Source organism: Pan paniscus, chromosome 7, assembly GCF_029289425.2.
Source record: "Pan paniscus chromosome 7, NHGRI_mPanPan1-v2.0_pri, whole genome shotgun sequence".
In the NCBI taxonomy this organism is placed as follows: domain Eukaryota; kingdom Metazoa; phylum Chordata; class Mammalia; order Primates; family Hominidae; genus Pan; species Pan paniscus.
The window spans coordinates 76,953,686-76,968,656 of record NC_073256.2 but is presented as its reverse complement, the minus strand read 5'-3'; the positions used below and the strand labels follow the sequence as shown (position 1 = coordinate 76,968,656).

Sequence of the window (14,971 nt, the reverse complement as noted above, 5' to 3'; positions counted from 1 at the left end):
AGAATGATTTATAATCCTTTGGGTATATACCCAATAACGGGATTGCTGGGTCAAACGGATAGACTGGATAAAGAAAATGTGGCACATATACACCATAGAATACTATGCAGCCATAAAAAAGGATGAGTTCATGCCCTTTGGAGGGACATGAATGAAGCTGGAAACCATCATTCTTAGCAAACTAACATAGGAACAGAAAACCAAACACACATGTTCTCATCCATAAGTGGGAGTTGAACAATGAGAACACATGGACACAGGGAGGGGACCATCACACACCAGGGCCTGTTGGGGAGTTGGGGGCTAGGGGAGGGATAGCATTAGGAGAAATACCTAATGTAGATGATGGGTTGATGGGTGCAGCAAACCACCATGACACATATATACCTATGTAACAAACCTGCACTTTCTGCACATGTATCCCAGAACTTAAAGTATATATATAAAAAAAGAATAAACCAGGTTAAGGGGTGCCACTTATTCAACAGCTTCAACCACGTAGACCACTGCAGAGTTGAGGGAAGAAAGTACGACCCATGTTTCCCTCCCCCACTATGATGTTGTAGAGCTGGTGGCCCTTGTCAATGTCCCTGCCCTTGTCCTTATCTGTGAGTATCTGGGTACTGGAGGGACCAAAGCAGTATAAATGTAAATGTATAAATATGAAAATTGTGGCCATGGTAGCAGGATCACAGTCATGTATATCACGATGACCACCCTGAAAATAAGCAGGAGGTAGCTCAGATGAGGGCACCAAAGGGAATGGGCCCGGTGGCAACACTATTTGGATTTTCACTACCTTAGAGTAAGTATGGAAGGAAGACAAGGAAGGTACTAAAAGATAAACAGAAAGATAGGTTACTTTATCTCTCCCCCTCCCCAATACATCCTTGCTCAAAGACAAAGCCTTATCTTTAATAGCTCAAAAAGTCTAAAAATGAAAATACAAAGGACTGACACCACTTTGGTAAAAATGGGTTTTAGTTCAAGTTCAAATGAAGATACAAGTCTCTTTCTATTAGTTTGGGGAGAGTATTAGAGAGAAGAAAAGTACAAATATCAGAGATGGACATAGTACATGAATCCAAGGTTGGAGAAACCTTGGAAGAAAAACTGCCTAGGTTTTCCATTTTGTACAGCTCCAAACAGATGCTGCAGTGGAAGATACTTCATGCTTGCCTGCTGGTCCATTGGGCACAACTACATTTCCAAGCATACCGATGAGATGTTATAAAATTCATGCACTGCTACAGATCATTTACTTTATTTATTGGGATTCCCCATGGTTTCTCACCTATAACACATAATTCAACAAGCTCAGTTTTCTGGCTTCCTAATCTACAGGAAATTAGAGAGGAGTTTTCAAAGCAGGCTCATTAACAGCAAGTTGAATTAACAGCTAAAAGGAGAAAGAAGTAACAACAACAACAACAACAAAGATATTAGAAAGACTTATAAAACATGGCAGTATGGGTCATGTAGCTGGGAACAGAGCTCTTCATAATTCTCTAAGAATCTTCATCAGGATGGTTGGTTCACAGCCCAGGGTATAATCATTTAAATTCACTCTAGTCACCATGCGTCATGAAGAAAGTATTAATTCAACAAGGGAAGAGAGTACGGAATACATTCCAAGGTTAGTTTCCTCATTTTTATTTTATTTTATTTTTGCTTTTTCAAGTTCTTAAGTTCTTTTGTATGCCTGTGTGTTTTGAACCAGCCCTAAATAAAATAAAAATTTAAAACTGGCCTTTAAAATGTAGACCTCAATTACTTGGAAATTTAATTTTTCTGGAATGCACTCTTCTCTTACAAAGATTTAAAGTAAATGAGGCATTACAGTATTATTTCAGAAAACTTTAGAGATCAAATATCAAACTGAAATACCCTACCCATGGTGGTGTGATATACTAATCAAGATGCATACTATAAAATTATAGGACGGACTAACTCCTCAGAAAATCATGAGATTCACCAGAATCTACACGACCCTGTCAGGGAAAGGGGACACTGAGTACAAAAAAGCCATTCACAAAGCTTCCCTTCCCCAAGCTCTCCATGGAAAAGCAGCATCCTGAACAGTGGAGATTTCTGTAACGTCGAAGCCTTTCTTAACTCTGTCTTGTGCACAATGACACACAAAGAATATAAAATTTGTGAGTTGAGAGAAAGCGATGAGTCATCTGCTTGCACATCCTTACTATCAGAAGAGGAAGTTGGCACCGGGAGCTCAAGTCACATAGCGGACACAGCCCCTGCCGAGCCCATGACTCCCAGGTGGTGCCCTTGCTCCCACTGCTGCCTCGACGATGTGCTCTCTCTCTCCATTAGGCCATGCTGTGGATCAGTAGGCAAGGGCTAGGCAGGAGCATCCTAGTCTCTTCCTCCCTCATTCTCAAGTTCAATTGCACACAACTCCAGTCAACTCAACAGGAATGCTGTTGTTGGGAAGAGTCTAGAAAGAGTCTCCCTGGTTTGGGCTTTTCATTGTTTCAGATTTCTCCCCACAAGTCAGGCAGCCAACAGGACACCACTGCCCCCTGCACTGTACTCATGGATACCAAGGAGAAAAGACACAGTTCCCTGTCTCCAGGAGCTTCCAGGAAGCACGAGAAAGTGTAAGGTAAAGAGGAGCATCCCTTGCCATGGCTGAGGCAGCATTGATCCCTCCTGTGTTCTTTCCTAAATGACTGGCATGCTCATATCTATTCCAATCCTTTGTGTGAATATGAGCTTGGAAAGATGAGCAGAACTTGATTTGTCCTTAGGATAAAGCCCAAATTCCTCCATTCCCAGCCTCAGCCCACCTCCTCAGCCTCAACTGTCACTATGTGGGTCCTTATTTTCTGTGCTCACTGGAATCAACTGAGGTTTCCCCAGCTTGGCAAGCTCTTTCTTCTAGACCCTTACATGGTGTGCCCTTTTGTCTCAAGCAGTCTCCCTCACACTCCCTTCCCTTCACCTGCTCACTCTTACTTCTCCTTAAAGCTAGACAAGACCTGCAGGATGATTCCTCTGAGGTCCCAGCTTCCCCGCTGGGTTTGAGGCCTCTTCTCATGTAGGGCCATTTTCCCCACATTATAAGAATGAAGACTGAATGGGAGGAACTGTATACGCGAAGGTGGGAAGAGCTGTGATGCAGGAGGAGCAGAAGGGGAGAGTGGGGAGAATCGTTTGACTCAAGTGGAAGATGTCTTTTGGATAAGGAAAGTAATGCTGAATGATTAAGGTTTTATGTGCCAAAATGTATGGCAAAGAGACTGAACCAATTTTATTAGGAAGCCATGAAGATTCTTTAGTAAGAACTTTGCAACAAATTGTGAGTCATTAGAGATTAAGTGGCACAATCCCTGACAGCAGGCCCCAAACATAATTAGGCAGCATGAAGAAGGAGAGAGAGATCAAAGCACTAACGAGCTTTGCGATTTTGTCGAGATTAAATACCCTGTATTTAAAATGAGAATAACAACATCTCCTTCATAAATTGTCCTGAGGATTAAATGAAACCACATGCTCAGGGAAGTGCTCAATGCCTGGGAGCATTATTAACATTAACAATCTGTAATCCAGAAAGGCACTGCTGTTATTTATGGGAAAGCCATATTTGAAATTAGATCTGGAGATACTTATCAGGGACTATTGGAGATAGGGAAGAAATAGTAGCAAAGAGAAGAGAAAAATGGTGAGAAACAGAAAGAATGTGCAAAGAAAAAACAACACATCACTTTAAAACCTTCACAACAAAATTTACCCTATCTTTACTTTCTTGTCTGACGTTATATTTTGCAGGATAGTGGCAATAACTTCTACTGCTTTATAGAACACTCACAATAAATGGCTTTGGAGCTTGATTTACAACTGGAGCGAAGCATGGGCACTTAATCTTCCCCAGTGGCTGTTTAAGGTTCTGTACATCACTGTTCCGAATGATTATCTGGGAACCATATCGAAAGGGCAGGGGAGCTGGCAGGTGGTTATAGAGGTGAGGCTCTGGGCACAGGAATTGGGGGTCGGAGTTTGGGCTTGTGCCAGGGGCTTTCCTTCTCAGCTCTACAGTATCTTCTTTATGAAGGGGACAAAACTTGCTTTCCTGGCTTGTTGAGAACTGGGGAAAGCAATGAATAGCCCAGAAGAGCTTCAGTGCAGGAAAAGGCCTCATAACTTGCAATGCATTCATTCAGGAAGCCAGCTATGCTTATTACAAAATCCAACAGTGAATGTAGCATACGGGCAACATTGTGTTTTTAAAACGCCCTTTCTACATGCCCTCTTTTACTGACACTGACCTTTGGAAGAGCAAACATAGGTCATGCTCCTGGATTGCAGCACAATTTCAAATCAACTAATTGAGTGAGCTTAGCATTGGCTGCCTTCACTGGGACTTGCTTTGAGAAGGAAGAAGTTATTCTTAGGCCCTTGGATTTCTAGCCATCAGAGGAGACTTTTTTATCTATGAGCTAATGAATGTTATGTCTTTTTAACTTCTGAGTTTATAAGTGAGAATTTCAGAGGAGCAGCTGGCCTGGAAAGATATGCTGTCAATAAAACCTTGTTCTCCAGGTCAGTACAGCCCCCTCACTGCAAGCCCACACTGCCTTTGTAACGACATTTTCGGAGCCCTGTAATGGCTGACATCTTCCTGGTGGGCAGCCACCCGGGCACGCAGGGATGTACACTGTTGTGTTATCTCTGAGCCGAGACCCAACTGCTCTCCCATCCAATCTGTGGGAAAGATGGCTTCTAACAGACAAGTTTGTAAGGTCCTGAGCGCAATCGTAAGGGCACGTTGATGGTGGGCAGAAAGCAGCTGAGCCCTGGATGAAGTGGAATTAGAGAGTGAGTGGTAGAGTATATCTGACAAGGAGATTGTTAGAGCGAGAAGGGAGAATAAAAGAAATATTCAAAGAACTATTTGGTTGACACACATGGCACACCATACACACATGCAGTGGGTCGAGGAAGCCGGAATCAAGGCACATTATAAACTCTCCTAACTTCATCCCTCATCAATCAACAGCTTTTCAGAAGCACACAGCAGAGACATATTGTATTTTATCAGCTCTTTACACTGAATGAGAAATCATATCTTGAGCATTTTAGGCTCTGGATTAGGTCAAAATAGGAAAACCACCTCACTTATGGAAGAAAGGAAATGACTATCTGCCTGTCTGACCTCTTCTTCTCTAGTACCTCATTTCGTCCTCACAGTTCTACAGAATACATATTATTACCAAACAAAGGAGAAAAACAAGGGTAAAAGGAGTACAAATCTTGCCAAGGTCACAACACTGGTAGCAGCTGAGCTGAGATTCTGTTTGCCAACAGAAAGTCTCTATATGAACACTCATTTCAATGCAAGGCAGAAATGATGCCTTCAATTGCTATCTTAAATCAGGCTTAGATTAGGACCAAATTTTGTAAAACATTTCAAGCAATATCCAGTGTCCTTTGCTGGGCTGGAATTAAAAGAAAAATCAAAGTTGTTTTTGTCATCACTGTTCCTATTGTCAGATAATTAGGGCAGGCATTGGGTAAGGATTTTGAACATTTGGTTCGCTAGGTTTCTGTGAGATTGAAGTATGTGGCAACAGGATTTGTCTTTTGGGCTATGAGGTCCTTTCAAAGTATTTTGAGACCTCAAGTGACAAGTGAAGGCTTGCTTACTGATAGCTCATGGAGACCTGTCGTTAATGTCTGATTTTGCAGCCCCCAAATTTGGTGAATGAGTTCCAGTGATAAGTGATAAGCTGTGCAGCATAGTGTTTTAACTGAGAAATTAGGTCTGAGATCTTGCCAGGTTTAGCCACTTGCCAGCTGTATGACCTTGGACAGATCACCTAACCTCTCTGAGCCTCAATTTCATCATCTGCAAAATATGGCTATTAGTAGTGCTTACATAATAGCATTACTGCCTTAGTAAGCACTCAATATTGTTTGCTTTTATGGTTGTAATAACTGTCCTTCTCTTCAGTTTATGTTTACTCATTCTCAAACTCAAAAGAAAAATTGATCATCACCAGAAAGATTCAGGAAATGTTTTGGTGGGAAGGGCAGACAGTTAAACCTTTTCTTGGGTTTCTCTTAATAGGCTTTGGGGGCAGGGTTACCTCATGACCCTGGTGAGAAGCCTAACATCTCCCTGGCTTGCCTCCTCCCTTCTTTCCTCACCAATATTCACCATGGATACATTAGAAATCTTCCCCTTTCATGCTACAAGTTCTTATAACTGAGGACAATCAAACCGAATGAGGCACAGACCTCCCGCTACTTGTAAAAAGCTCTTTAACACTCTTGCAAAAGCCAAAGGCAAACCTTAATCAGTGGGCTTATTTATAGTTTGAAGAGTTATATCCCACCTACGGCCTCGGGGTTTTAATCAGAAGAAGGAACCTGCTTAATGCTCATCTCCCACTGCCAAATCACACCACAGAGCTGTGGGGGCTTTTGCAATGTTAGCCCTTTAGAGACTGCCACAGGTCAGCAGTGACTGGTAACATTTGAAGAAGCTGCTGTCTTCAGCGTATCCATCAAATAAATTACTGCAAGGCGTGAGGGGACAAGAAACAGCTGAACACCTTCCCAGAAACAAGGGCAAGTGGAAAAGCACCTGTCCTCTAAGAACAAACAGATTTGGGGTGTTTTTCTACATTAGAAAGTAAATATGACAGTGTCTTCATGTTCACAATCGTGAAGGAAAGAAGGTCAAATATCCTAGTAACATTCATTTTTTCATCATTTAATGCCTGAGGGTTTTGGAGGTGAGAGAACTGCTGTGAGATGTCATTCTGAGATCATGAGTTCAGAACAGGAATGCAACCTTGGAACCTTCAGGAAACACACAAGGACAGATGACTGTAACCATTTAGTATATGTATTACAGAGTGCATGAAGGAATGGAGACTCGGATTCATTCCATTAAAGCATAACAAGCCTCGTCAATTGGTCAGCACCCCTTTCACTTTCAAACTGAACCAACAAGTCCCTCTCCACTTTCTTTCTTCCCACTCACATCGAGGACTGAATAGGCCCTGGATGTTGAGCCTTCAGAATCATCTCGACTTCTGGTGGACCCAACTTCTAATGCACACGCATTACTGCCTGAGTCCCATTCGAATACACACGGAATGGCTGCGTTGTTTACATTGAGCCACCCTCTACCTCTTGGCTGGGAGAGGGACTTGAAGAAAGAATGTAGAAACAAACTTGAATTTAGACCCTGGGGCTACTTTGCCACTTAACAGCATACCGGTGATTCAGCTTTTGATTGAAAAAGACTTTGGAAACTGAGTGCAGGGTCGGAATGAGATCATAAGTAGGACTTAGTGGGAAAGCATAGTCCTTATGTGCAGACAGACTAGGGAATAATTCCATCACTGTTACATAGTACCCATGTACAAACATAGATCCTTGTGGGACTACGGCAGGCCTTAGAAATAGTGTATACAAAACACTTGGCACAAAAGCACCTAACAACTGGTAGTTATTGATGCTGATATTAAGATATTTCTAGACAGTCCCCATCGAGGGCTCTCCAGGTGGGCCCCAGCTCCCCTAAGGGTGCTGGAAATATGGAGGTCTTCTGGGTTATCACAGTGCCCGGAAGAGGGGATGCTAAGCATTTCATGGTGCTTAATACGGTTCTACCGGATAACATTGAGCAGCTCCCCCTGCTGACTGTGCTCTTTCTAAGAGGCACTAAGCCCAGACTGCCGATCCCCTCCACCGTGACTCATGGCGCGCATGCACATGCTCATTCTCCGCCAAGAAACCCACTTGCAGTCTTTCAGAAGCTCCATGAATATTTTGAAACATCTAACCACTCAGGGGCTGAGTGACTGGCTTCAGATGCCTTTGGGATGAGCTTGTAATTGGAAGCTCTGAGTCTGAGCCAAGTTTTCCCATTGATGAGTCATATTGCTTCTTGACTAGAAAGTGTCTTCTCCTCCTGAAACTATTTTTATGTCATTAGTAACTTAGTGATACTGAAACTGCCAAATGGTTATGAGCATTAAATAAGAAAACGTACATGGAAATGCTTGAGAACCATAAAGACTATGCAGCTGAAGAGTCTATATATGTGCAGTATTATGTACTGTACTATAACTGACCAGCAGCCAACTTAAGGTTCTTCCCCTGAGAAATCTGATTGGTCTGAGCAGTGCTGCTCTGAGCCAAGTTGGAGCCTGAAGCCAAAGGAAAATCAATAATACTGATCCTGCCTTCTTTAAAAATTTGATATTTTAGGAACAGAAAGTCAAATATTACATGTTCTCTCTTATAAATGGGAGCTAAATAATATGTACACATGGATATAGAATGTGGAATAATAGACATTGGAGACTCCATAAGGTGGGAGTGTGGGAGGGGGAGGAGAAGCGAGAAATTACCTATTGGGTGCAATGTACACCATTCAAGGGGTGGTTACACTGAAAGCCCAGAATTTGCTACTAAACAATATAACCATGTAACAAAACTGCACTTGTACCCCCTAAATCTATCAAAATAAAAAAAAATCTAGCAATAAAAGGCAAATGTAAGCATGCTTTCTTTACAAAGTAAATAAATAAAATTTGGATATTTTGTTCATAAAGAATTTTTTTGCATTGTGAGTTTTTAAAATATTTTATTACAATATTATTTATTTAATTACTGAGTTTCTTGGTGCCCCCTTAAATTTTGCCCTATCCCTCACCTTTACAACCCTGAGTCTGAGGTCCTGCCTCATACTTCTTCATCTTCAATCCAACCTTTCAGCCCTTGCTCTGTATTCTGGGGAGAAAGAACTTCCTGGATCCTTGGCCTTCTTACAATGACTCTAATCAAATTGTTTACCAACTTTCTTTCCTCTCTAGTAAATTACCCTAACTTAACTCATCCTTAAAGTGCTTCTTCTTCCTTAAGGAACCAATTTTTCATCTAGTTTTCAACCTGGTTGCTGATTTCTGAGCTTTTAATTATGAGAAACAAACAATACACTGACAAAAGAATCTTCAGTGTAATTTTATATATTATGACTTGCAATGCATTTCCAACTGTTTTTTCCCCATCAAGGTACTTGGGGACCATAGCTGGTCTACACAACACTAACGGATACTATTATAGTGTATTCTGGGGCTTTTATTATCTGGATTCACCAACAACCCCCCATTCATTTCTTATATCTTGAGAATATAATAAACATAATAGGTAGGATCACTAAAACAAGGTGACTTCTCAGAGCTTCTCAACCACAACTGAACTATCTCAGAGGTCTTTGCAGAGGACCGTCTGCACTTATGTACCCATAGTGCATACCGCTAAGGGTTCTCAGCTGTATTTTTGTATACTTTTCTAGTTGGAGGAAACCTGGTAATGGCCTCAAATGCTGCAGCCTTTAGAGGGTACATCTTGTAGATGCTGACAAAGATATGGAGAAAGGGGAACCCTCATACATTGTTGGAGGGGATGTAAATTAGAACAGCTACTATGGAGAACAGTATGGAGGTTCCTCAACAAACACAAACTAGAATGTTCACACGATCCAGTAATTTCACTACTGGGTATATAGCCAAAAGAAATTGATCAATATATTAAAGAGATATCTACACTCCCATGTTTATGGCAATGCTATTAACAATAGCCAGCATATGGAATTAACCTGAGTGCTCATCATCAGATGAATGGGTAAAGACAATGTGGTATACAGCAAAAGAAACTATCAACAGAGTAAACAGACAACCTACAGAATGAGAGAAAATTCTTGCATGTAATGCATCCCACAACGGTCTAATATCCATCATCTGTAAGGAACTTAAACAAATTTACAAGGAAAAAACAAACAACCCCACAGAAAAGTGGGCAAGAACATGAACAGACACCTCTAAAAAGAAGACATTTATGTGGCCAACAATCGTATGAAAAAAGGCTCAACATCACTGATCATTAGAGAAATGCAAATCAAAACCACAGTGAGGTACCATCTCATACCAGTCAGAATGGCTATTATTAAAGTCAAAAAATAACAGATGATGGTGAAGTTGTGGAAAGAAAAGAATGCTTATACACTGTTGGTGAAACTGTAAATTAGTTCAAAGATTGTGGAAAACAGTGTCACAGTTCCTCAAAGACCTGAAGACAGAAATACCACTTGACCCAGTAATCCTATTACTGGATATATACCCGAAGGAATATAAATCATTCTGTTAAAGACACATGCACGTGTATGTTCATTGCAGCACTATTCACAGTAGCAAAGACATGGAATCAACCTAGATGCCCATCACTGATAGACTGGATATACACCATGAAATACTATGCAGCCACAAAAAAATGTGAGATAATGTCCTTTGCAGGGACATGGATGGAGCTGGAAGCCATTATCCTTAGCAAACTAATACAAGAACAAAAAACCAAATACCACATTTCCTCACTCATAAGTGAGAGCTAAATGTTGAGAACACATGGACACATAAAGGGGAACAATAAACACTGGGGCCTTTCAGAGGGTAGAGAGTGGGAGGAGGGAGGGCCAAGAAAACTAACTAATGAATACTAGGCTTAATACCGGGGTGATGAAATAATCTGTACCAAAAAAAACCCATGACACAAGTTTACCTACGTAACAAACCTGCACATGTACCTGAACTTAAAAGTTAAAAAAGAGAAAATAGAGTTTATATACATACAACAAAATATTATTCAGCCATAAAAAGAATGAATTCTGTCCTTTGCAGCAACATGGATGGAACTGAAGGCCATTATGTTACGTGAAATAATCCAGGCACAGAAAGACAAATATTTCATGTTCTCACTCACATGCAGGAGGTAAAAATGTGAATCTCATGAAGATAGAGAGTAGATTGGTAGTTAATCAGAGAGGGGAAGGGGAGTGGGAAGGGAGGATGAAAGGGGAACAAAGAATATAAATGTAGGTACTGCCACTGAACTGTACACTAAAAAATGGAAAAGATATTAAATTATATATATATATATATTTTACCTCAATAACAAATTATTACAAAAGACAGTACATCTTTTGACCCGGTATCCTAGGTATTTGCCTGATTTGATTTTTTTTCTTAAGAAACAATTCCCATTTACTGAGCACCAACTGGTACTCACCTATGACCCTCATCACCCCTACTGTACAGGTGAGAAACTGAGGGTAATAAGGATTTAAGCAACTTGCTCAAGACCCCATGGCAGGTTAGGAGGAGCCAGGATTGGAAGCTGGCCATCGGGGTTCAGAGTTTGTGCACTTAATCACTTTTCTATTTGGCCTTTGGACACCACCAAAAAGGGCAATTGTGATTAATTCTTGCAACAGCCCCATATGCCAGATATCTTATTGTTTCCACTTGATACAATTGAGACCCTAAAAAGTAAAATTACTTGACCAATTTTAACCTTTTTTTCTTTTTAACTGAGTGAAATCCAGAAAAAAAACCGATGTGTCCCTTTATGCTCAGTTTTTCTTCTCCAGCACTGGGGCATTCATGGCAAACTGGGCTTATGACCAAGTGCAAGTCTGCAGCTTAGAAAGAAGCAAGAAATGAATTTGTTTTTCATCAGATCTTAAAGGGGCAAATGGTGAATTATTGCCAATGCTGATACGAGTTTAGGTGGGAAAAATCAGAGGGCTCATCAACCAGCAGTGTCCCCTAGGTCTCCGTTACATACCAAGCTGGGGAGCTGGGATAAAAACTCTGCTCACTCTGGGAGGGCCAAGTTCATTTTTTGTATAAATACATGCGAGCTGATTGAATCCATCTGGTTTCGGTTCAGCCTGGCAGCCTCAAAAAATGAAGAAGTCAGTTAGCTCTCTGCTGAGGTCCAATGCCCAGGCAAGGCCAGTTTATGCTCAGGTAGCCCAGGCACTGCCTATGCCTCGGTTGCCATGTTGAACCCAAGCAGGCAGAGACTGGCATGAGCCCTCATGGGATAGTGTTTCCCATTGCCCACTGTTCTGAGCTTTTGTCCATGTGTCTGGGTCCAGATGAATGAGATTTACACTGTCTTAATAAATATTCATAACCATTTTAATCTTAGTAAACCCTTCACATGAGATATTCAAATGACTTCCCATTCATCTCAGGCCCCTGGTGAGAATGAAGTCATTTCCTTGCAAAGCTGTGTCAGCCTTTCCAGGCCTTTTGGGCCCCACAGGGCTGGGTCTGTGTGAAAGGAAACACATTTGGGGAGAAAGCAAACAGGTGCTTAGGATGGGCATGCCGTAGTTCACATTCATTGCCCCATTCCAATTTTCAAATATTGTACTCCAGCCCCTGGTTGCAATTCATTTTACCATCTGTCCTCTATTACTTTTTACATAGAATCTTTCATAGTATTAGTGATAATACTAGAAGCTAATATCTAGAGTGCTTACAGTGTATCAAACAACAAGCTGTGTTTTTTCAGTGCGTTATGTCATTCAATCCTCCCAACCATACTGTTAGATAGACATCACTCTCATTCCCAACTTACAGATGAGAAAACTGAGTCCCAGGGAGGTTGCTTGTCGAAAGTTATGTAACCAGTAAACAACATGACAATATCTAAATTCAAATGGAGGCTTGTTTGCATCGAATATTTGGCTGCCAATGGAATAGCCTTGTCATTACAACCTTTTTATTAAAACCATAATGGTCTGGGACAAATAATATTGCACAGTTTGAAAAATGTGGCGTGGGAGAGTGCAAAGAGAGATTACTTTGAAAAGTCTAGTGAATTAGGAGACCATAAAGTGAATTTTTAAGTCCCTTCCCATCCATAGGATCAGGCTGAATAAGCTTCACATTCATGAGCCATTAGAGCTGGCAGGTATCTCAGGAATTACATAGTTCAAACTTCTTATTTTACACAAGAGAGAATTGAGAAATAGAGAGGTGAAGTAATTTGTTTGAGGTTATCATAATCATAAACATTTGGATTATTTACTAAGAGATTTGTTTCCTCTTCTTAACAACATACTTTGGGATATACATGGACCAAATCCTAACACAAAATAAAATATTTTACTATGGTTGATTTCTTTACCTGTGTGTCCCCATTTACTGATGTTCTCTACCTCATCTGTCTTAGCAGATGGAAGTTCTAGAACACTGAAAACAACTAAGCATAAATGAAGTCAGCACAATTATTGATATGGTTTGGCTCCATGTCCCCAACCAAATCTCATGTTGAGTTGCAATCCTCAGTGTTGGAGGTGGGGCCTGGTGGGAGGTGATTGGATCAAGGGGGTGGTTTCTAAAGGTTAAGCACCATCACCCTAGTGCTGTCTGGTGACAGAATTCTCAGGAGATCTGATTGCTTAAAAGTGTGTGGCACCTTTCCCTCATTCTCTCTCTCCTGCTCCACTATGTGAAGATGTGCCTGCCTCCCCTTCACCTTCTGCCATGATTATAAGTTTCCTGAGGCCTCCCTCGCAATGCTTTCTATACAGCCTGCAGAACTGTGAGTCAATTAAACCTCTTTCCTTCATAAATTACCCAGTCTCAGGTAGTTCCTTATAGCAATGCAAGAATGGACTAATACAATTATTCTCCAGAATTATCAATACTTTCCTATTTCAAAATCCAAAATGTTAATGTGCCATTTTTGGGAGGACAGCTGTTGCCTCTAGTTTACACTGATGTCCTGCACCAATGAATTGTGTGTCTCAGAAAGAATTATTCTATTGCAGTTGGAGTGAGCCATCTATATGTTTGCACCATTGCTAAGCATCCAGCTGAACAATGGGGTCCTCACCGGCAGGGATTGTATGTTCTCATCGCTGTCCTCAGTGCCCTAAGACAAGCTCTGGCACAAAGTCTATACTCACTGAATGTTTGTTGAGTGAATGATAAAGATGGATGAATCATAAGACCTAAAATTCTGTCTCATCAGTGAAGCAATGTAGTGAGAGACTCATCATTAATTATGTTAATTATGATATGATATATGATATGTTATTCCGTATCATTACAGAATAACAGAGTAGAAACACGGAAAGGTAGCCCAGGCCCAGGTGGAGTCCTGACCAAATTCTAGACTGATAGTGTTGAAATATGCAAATACCTTTCCAAGATTAGACAGCCCCACCCCAAATTATCAACCACAAAACAGCCAGTGATTACCAAGGTGCCCTACACTGTTATCATCTTGAAGAGGAAGAGTAGTGACATGAGTGAGTGAAGAGGCACTTTAGAAATTCCTTTTAATGGTTATGGGGGTTGATATATTTTTAGGTTAAACCGATGTCTCCCCATGAAACATAAGAATGTTAATGATTATATCTCTGTGAAAGCTCAATTCATAGGTGATCTTTTGGAAATTGATTCATTATTCTTTCTCATTCAACATTCATTGGATATTGTGCCATGCACCAAAGACATAAACATGAAAAAGGCATGATCTCCTGCCCTCAAGGAACCTGCAGTCTTGGGAGGAGGAGTAAGAATACACAAAGTATACACACAATTACAATGAAGTCGGGTTAAGACAACTGGCCCTCACATCAGACTACCATTGCCCAACTCCCACTCCGTATTCACTAGTTGTGTAACATGAGTGAGTTCCTTAACTTCTAAAAGCCTTATGTCATCAAAGGTAAAAGAGGGGTCATAGTACTAATATCTATCATGCAAAGTTCTCAGGTGGGTTAAATGAGGTAATATATATTTATGCTTAGCAGAGCTTGTCATTAATATTCAAAATGTTAGCTATTATAACGGTAGCTGTTACACTTCCATTGTAACAGCATTAATAGAAACATAAACAGAGGTGGGGCGCCTGAGAAAAACAGGGTTGGGAGGGAAGTAGAAGAAGACTACCTTCCTCCAGGACCATAAAGATGCATCAGTAGGCAAATTGTGTTGTTGGAGTTGGATGATTGGAGTTGGGATAGGGGATGGCTGTCTCTCCTTTGGGTGTCTGACAGGTCAAGTCCAAAGGGTTGGAGGTATTTAAAAAGCTTAACTGTTCAAGGCAAGGCTTATAGTCCCAACCAGCTGGA

At 41.0% G+C, this 14,971-nt stretch overlaps 1 protein-coding gene across 1 annotated transcript in view; it reads right to left on the bottom strand.

The window, feature by feature from the left end:
• Positions 1–14,971, bottom strand: part of CLVS1 (clavesin 1) — a 216,872-nt gene that overhangs the window by 188,241 nt on the left and 13,660 nt on the right. The window lies entirely within an intron of this gene.